The sequence below is a fragment of the Enoplosus armatus genome, chromosome 22 (assembly GCF_043641665.1).
Source record: "Enoplosus armatus isolate fEnoArm2 chromosome 22, fEnoArm2.hap1, whole genome shotgun sequence".
Classification (NCBI taxonomy): Eukaryota; Metazoa; Chordata; class Actinopteri; order Centrarchiformes; family Enoplosidae; genus Enoplosus; species Enoplosus armatus.
The window spans coordinates 13779363-13785799 of record NC_092201.1 but is presented as its reverse complement, the minus strand read 5'-3'; positions in this window follow the sequence as shown (position 1 = coordinate 13785799).

The following is a 6437-nucleotide window of genomic DNA, read 5'->3' as shown; positions in this document are numbered from 1 at the left end:
CCTCAGCTGTACAACCACTGATTAGAATGCTAAACTAATATGGTAAATATGGTAAACATTATACAGTACCTGCTAAACATCAGACTTGGCCCCCTTTTCGGCCATAACGTTTCAGGAACGAACAAATAGAGGAACTTAACTAGGAACTTAAGTTCCTTTTGCACAGTCCTGTTTTTGCATATCCACCGCATCTCAAGAACAGTGAAGATTAAAATAAGACACATGGTGGATTAAAAAACAACGGCAGCGTTTGAAATGCAGTTTTCACACATGAGAAAAAAAATGACACAGTCATCCTGTTGTTCTTTGTGTTTACTGCTGCGTGACTCTGATGTTTATTGATGTAGATTAGCTGCATGGCAGCCCATTTAGATTTGCAGCTGCTACAGTAGGAGCTCTTTTTCTCTCACTTCCGATGATGCTAGTAGCCCTCGATCACTCGACATGCTCAAGTGTTAAGATGGAGGATCACAGTCAGCAACACAAATGGACATGGTGGTGGATGATTCTGGTGTCTGTTGTTGACCAATAGGACTTGCATGTTCTCACTATAGTCTCACTTCTCTTTAAATCTCTCCCATGGAAGCTCATGAAACTCTTCTCTGTTTTTCCCCTTCTCTTTCTACATCTCTTAAAAGGCTTTTTTTTTTCATTCATGGCCATTGGTAGTTTCCTATTAATATTAACATTGTAGCCGTTTGTGCTGTTACAGACACACACAGGGTTATTTCAGCTCGCCCTCTGGGTCAGTCATGCTGAAGCTCCTTTTTATTTTCTCTCAAGCAAAACAAAGGGTCTTTCAGTGGAAAGCACCCACTGCACCGGTCAGCAGCACTGATGCTCTGTTTGTGCGTGTTCTCATAGCTGCACAAACACATGCTTGTGACTGTACTCGGTGGGGTTCAGCTGAAATGGATGCTTGAAGGCTGATGAAAGTGCTAATAGTTTTGATGTGAGACGGAAGATATTTTGGATTGATACTAAGACTTCTCAGGTTTTAACTTTTGAAACTGAAAAGGCCTCTAAATCACAGAATCTAGACACTTATAGGACATGGAACATTTAGGAAATATTCATTCACTGGAAAATTGCAATCTCCTGTTGCGTTCAAGGCTGGAAAGCCATTTGCAGAGCTAAAATGCAGGGAATCAGCAGAAAGTGCAGTCATTGTGAAATTGTCCAGAAATAGTTTATTTAAGCAGGCTTCACAGTTATGGTAGTCAAAGATATCAGATGCAGGGATTCATCCACCCTGTAAGCTTTAGGGAGGTGACACCCTTTGGTGCTCCTGGTCTTTGAAGTCTTTATAGTGGTGTACATCATGTAGGACAGGCAGTGGTGCTTTCATTGTAATGTATACCGGCAATAGGAGGGAAACTCCCTTGTGTCTGTGTTCTCTATATAATTGCAGTGATCTTAAGTGGGCCCGAGGCAGTGCAAACATTATATTCACCTGTGATCTTAAAAGCAGACATTTGAAAATGAGGGAAAATCAAAAGTGAGCACCTGTGTGAGTTCAGATTTCACCTTCTAGCTTCTAGTTTTTCATCCAAACCACTGTGATTCGGGCGTTTGTCACTGTTTTAAATAACACTGATTTCCATTCTGTGGCGTGCGTGTAGGCTGTGAGCAGGCTGTGCATGTGGGAGAAATCGGTCAGGGAGATACATTTACAGATAAAGAACACAATTGAATTATTACACAACTTGAAAAGAAAACAAATGCTGTGAAACCAGTTTGTTATCAGATAATAGCGAAGATGCGGAGGATGTTTGGCGTGGAGCTGAGCTGATTTTTGTTGCCTTCATGATGGATTAAAGGATAAGGCTGGTGTTATTCTACATTGTTCTTATTGTCAACATATCCCAAAGAAAGACCAAAACCAGCAATGCATTAGCGACTCTCCTGCTCTCTCTGTGGCGCGCAGACCAAGTTAATTCTTTCCTGCAGAAGGCTTAAAACTTTAAAAACAAGTCACAAATATATAGTTTCGTAAAAAAGGCTACGTCATTTCCTAAAAATGCTGGCCATGGTAGTTTTTTGCAAATGTTGCTCAAATGGGAGTAAGTCATGCATTTATTTTCAGCCCCGGATGAACATGCATTTGGTGCATTAGTGAGTATTTCAAGCAGCAGGACAGTGTATATGGGATTGACTCAAAATAAACTACAGTGCCCGTATTTATTGTAATGAAGGAACATGTCACTCAGTGCAATAGTGTGGCACATTGATGTGTTTTTAATAGATGTTAGACAACAATGCAGCTCTGTAGCACAGAGAAACAAGCTGCTATACATCAGGCTTTGGAAGATGGTCTTTATTGTCCCATGGAGAAATAATCTTTTCTCTACACAAGTAATGCTTGTTAGTGAGATCAGTTTATTATTGGTTGTAGTCTTTTTATGCGATCTGTTGACAATTAATTCATTTACATTGCTATACGGCACAGCATTGTATAGTTCAACTTTGCCGGTAGCACCACTCTCCAACATACAGTACACATACAGTGCCAACTCCAAAAAACATAATTGAAACAAATCAGTTTATTCAGGCAAATCTTTACATAAATGTGGTTGAACAAGTATTGCAACATCGTTGTTGTTCATGTTCACTCTTGATTACATGGTGAATTCAGGTCATGTTGAATGAAGCAGAAGAGTGAATCAGCATTTGTGTTGTTTGTGTGTACATGTCCAAACTGCACAAATGTGTACAAAATTGACCTTAGACTGTAGACATTAGTGGATTTGCTACCATTTTTCCTGGTAGCTGGGTGTGTTGGTGTGAAAGCCCTAAATTTGTGACTTTCAAGTGCATAAGATAGCATAAGTCTGGGTAAGTTTAAATTATGAACACATCTAGCTCTGCAGTACAAGCAAGGCTTAGGCAAGTTCTCAGGTAGAGGATGTTTGGGAATCAGCAACTCATTCATGAAGATCATTAAGTTGCAATTACTTTGTCAGTACACCTATACAGAGTGTGTTTGCTCTGTGTGTGTGTGTGTGTGTGTGTGTGTGTGTGTGTGTGGACAGGACCAACAACAATATTATAATATTGCACTCAAATGTTTTGCACACAATCACCAGTCTGCAATCACCTTGTCAACAATGAGGGCCAGGGCTAAAAATGACATGCATCTGATCAGACTCGAACCCAACTGGGCAGTATGACTCAATACGCATTAAGGATTGAACCACAAATAAAACTTGAGCACTGATCAATAGATCTCGTTGACATGTGAGCTCATTTTCCCTTCAGGCCCTGTTCTGTCCCGGCTCCCTCATGTCTACTTTCCAAAAGGAAAGTGATGATTCTATCTATTTTAAAGTGGTTGTGATTCTCATATGAGTGGGTCTATTTTGAGCCACAGTTTTAACAGCATTATCTGTTTTCATTTAGAGAAGACAGCGGTGCTGGCGACTGTTCAGCCTTCCACTCAGCTCTCCCTCTGTTCTTTGTTCCGCTTGTTTTCGCTGTCAGCTTTAGAAACGTTTATAGAACTGACAGAGGTATTAAAGAGAAAGTTGATCGTTTTGTAGCGATGATGGTGTGGATCCTGTGGTCACAGATATAAAAAAATATTGAAGTTTACCCAAAATCTCAGTGGTTATGTGTTTATCTCAGTGTTGTTAGTATGGAACTATCAGTGTCTAGGATGTGTGGTGCTAAAGTGAAAACTATCATAACATTTGATCACAATATATTGAGAGAAGTATCTCTTTAAAAACAGTATGATACACTAATATGGCACCAGTCCACTCGGTGGACTAGAATTGGGCTGACCCTGATTTGCAGGTAGCCTGGGAAAACCAATATGGATTGCAATCAGATTTGTGATCTGACCATTGGAGACACATGTATGTAGCTGAGTGTAATAAAATAAAGTGTATTAAAAGGCATCTAAATTTCATCCAGATGTAATGTAAGTGTAAATGGGGCTCAAGAATCCGACCAAACATTTGATACCAACTTTTGATACTTGTTGTGAGAACATCTAGGCTTATTTTGATTTTGGCACCACAGCTTGATGACCAGTTTTAGGGAGTTGGGATTGGGGAGCACTTACCTGACAGCTAATTCAATTTTCAAAACATACATTTAATGAGGAATTAGAAAGGGATCATGCACTTTATGGATTTGGGGAATACTCACGCTTGATTGGTCACCTCCAAAAGTTGGTGCTTTTAATTCCCACATCTGCCTTAAATGCCAAAACGACCCCCCCCCCCCCCCCCCCCCCCTCTCTGTCTCTGTCTCTCTCTCTCTCTCAGCAGTGCTGTACATGCCTGCAGTCACTCTGGTGATTTCATGGCTCTTAACCAAACACAAAGACTCCATTATGGCTCCGCTCGCCAAAATAAACTCACTTTCTCTCTCCTTTTCCTTCTCTCCCTCATCGTCATCTTCCTCCTCCTCCTCCTCTTCACACTTTCACCCACATGTCTAAGATTGAAAAAAACGAAAGCCACATTTTCCGTTTCATTACCTCATTCCGATATTGGAGTTGGGAAAGAAAAGGGGAAAGAAAGTAGGGAGTGAGATGAGAAGGAATACAAGGAATGGAGGGAGGAAGGTGTGTGTGTGTGTGTGTGTGTGTGTGTGTGTGTGTGTAATTATTAGCCCAGTAATTAGGCCTTGTCGCCTCTTGTCTCTCCCCCCTCGTTCGCCCTTTGAAGTCTCCTTCGCTGGACTACCCACAATGCACTTGGGAGGCATCCAGGAGGGCACTGAGGAGTTATGGAGTGGGGGGTTGTCGGGAATGTGGGTCAAAATATGTGTGTGTGTGTGTGAGAATTTCTGGAGATGCTGATGATTAAAAAAGAGAGAAAGAGAGTTGGGGGGCTCAGTTCTCCCTCCGTCTCTCCACCATTGGCAGATTGCTTGTGCTGCTTTTTATGTTGGATTCCCCACACACACACACACATACACATCATTCATATGTGCCAGATGCTGTACTCTCAATACACACACACCCGCAGATACATACACACACTCACACACACGTCACATGAGTCTCTTTGTTTTGGTTTTGCTGCCGAGATAAAACCCGGCTCTGTTACACTCCTCTACAAGGGAGACAAAGAGCGCTTATCTCACATACAGTGAGTGTGTGTGTGTGTGTGTGTGAGTGAGTGCTTCTTCAATGCAGTCATTTTATTTTTGCGTTTTTTTTACAAGCGGGATTTTCAGCCTCATTAGCTGGAATTTTATTTCCCTTTTTCCACATTTCTGTTTTTTTTGATGGTGTGTGTGTATGAGTGTGTGTATGGCGTCATCAGATCTGCATGCAGATAGGGCCACCAGGGCCAGCATGATGACACACTTCCCCTTCAAACGTGGGCTAATCACACACAGGTTACTGGACAGCGCAAAAACATACTTTGTAAAGTAGCTGGAAAATGTCTAGAACAAAAATAAATTTCTAATTGAAGGGAATGGACAATTTAGATATTGATAGAGATATTGCCTTTTATATTCCACGCATTCTTCATTGGGGTCCCCCTTTAATTGATGGGACTAGCCACAAACAGACATTCCCATCTGGTTATTTTATTTGTATAAAGGGTTTTTAAATTTAATTTCCAGACAAATGTTATCATTTTAATATAAATGTACTGTGATAGAAGATTGTATCCATGTCACCCACCCATCACCTAATGTGACTTGAATATCACTTGAGTAGAAGTAAAGAATAAAAGCCATAATATAATCTAATACATATGATTTTAGTGATGTCGATACACTGGGATTCCAACTACAATAGTTAACCTTTTTGAAACGGAGAATACATGATATCATATCTAAGAATTTAAAACTTTTCATTTGTATTTAGGGGTCTGGTTCATACCCCTATTTAGGAGTCAAAGTTTAGAGCGGGTTCGGTACAACCCAAACCCAAATTGTTCCCAAGCAACTCATTTCAAGGACGCAGGTGGGTCTTACAGCTCTGGCGTTTTATTTGCGCTCGCCATAGTGTGACTGACTCATTGTGCTAACGTCAGCGCATGCCGCCAACTGCGTATGGCTACAAGTTGAACTCGCGTTTGTGAACTTTGGTTCTGCATTACATGCATTAGTTGAAGTACTGTGTAGTCTGCACGTGGCCGCGTTCATCGGACCGTGGCGATTCGGCTCGAATATACAAACCATTACAACCCGAATAAAGAATCCTGTTAAAAAACGTATGCGTACAGTGCAATTAATATTTATGAAAGGAAATCTTTTAATTAATAAGTTCCTCTTATGGTAGCCTGTTGGGCTTTAATTAGACGGACTGCAGCCAGCTGAGAGGAAATTCAGGTCATGTCCCCGTGAATGCACACACACAAACCTACAAGCATTTATATCTTCCATAAATGTGTGTGTGTTTACAGAATATACAGAATCCCATGAACAGCGTGAGATTGAGGCCACACGTCCCGACACTGATTGATGAA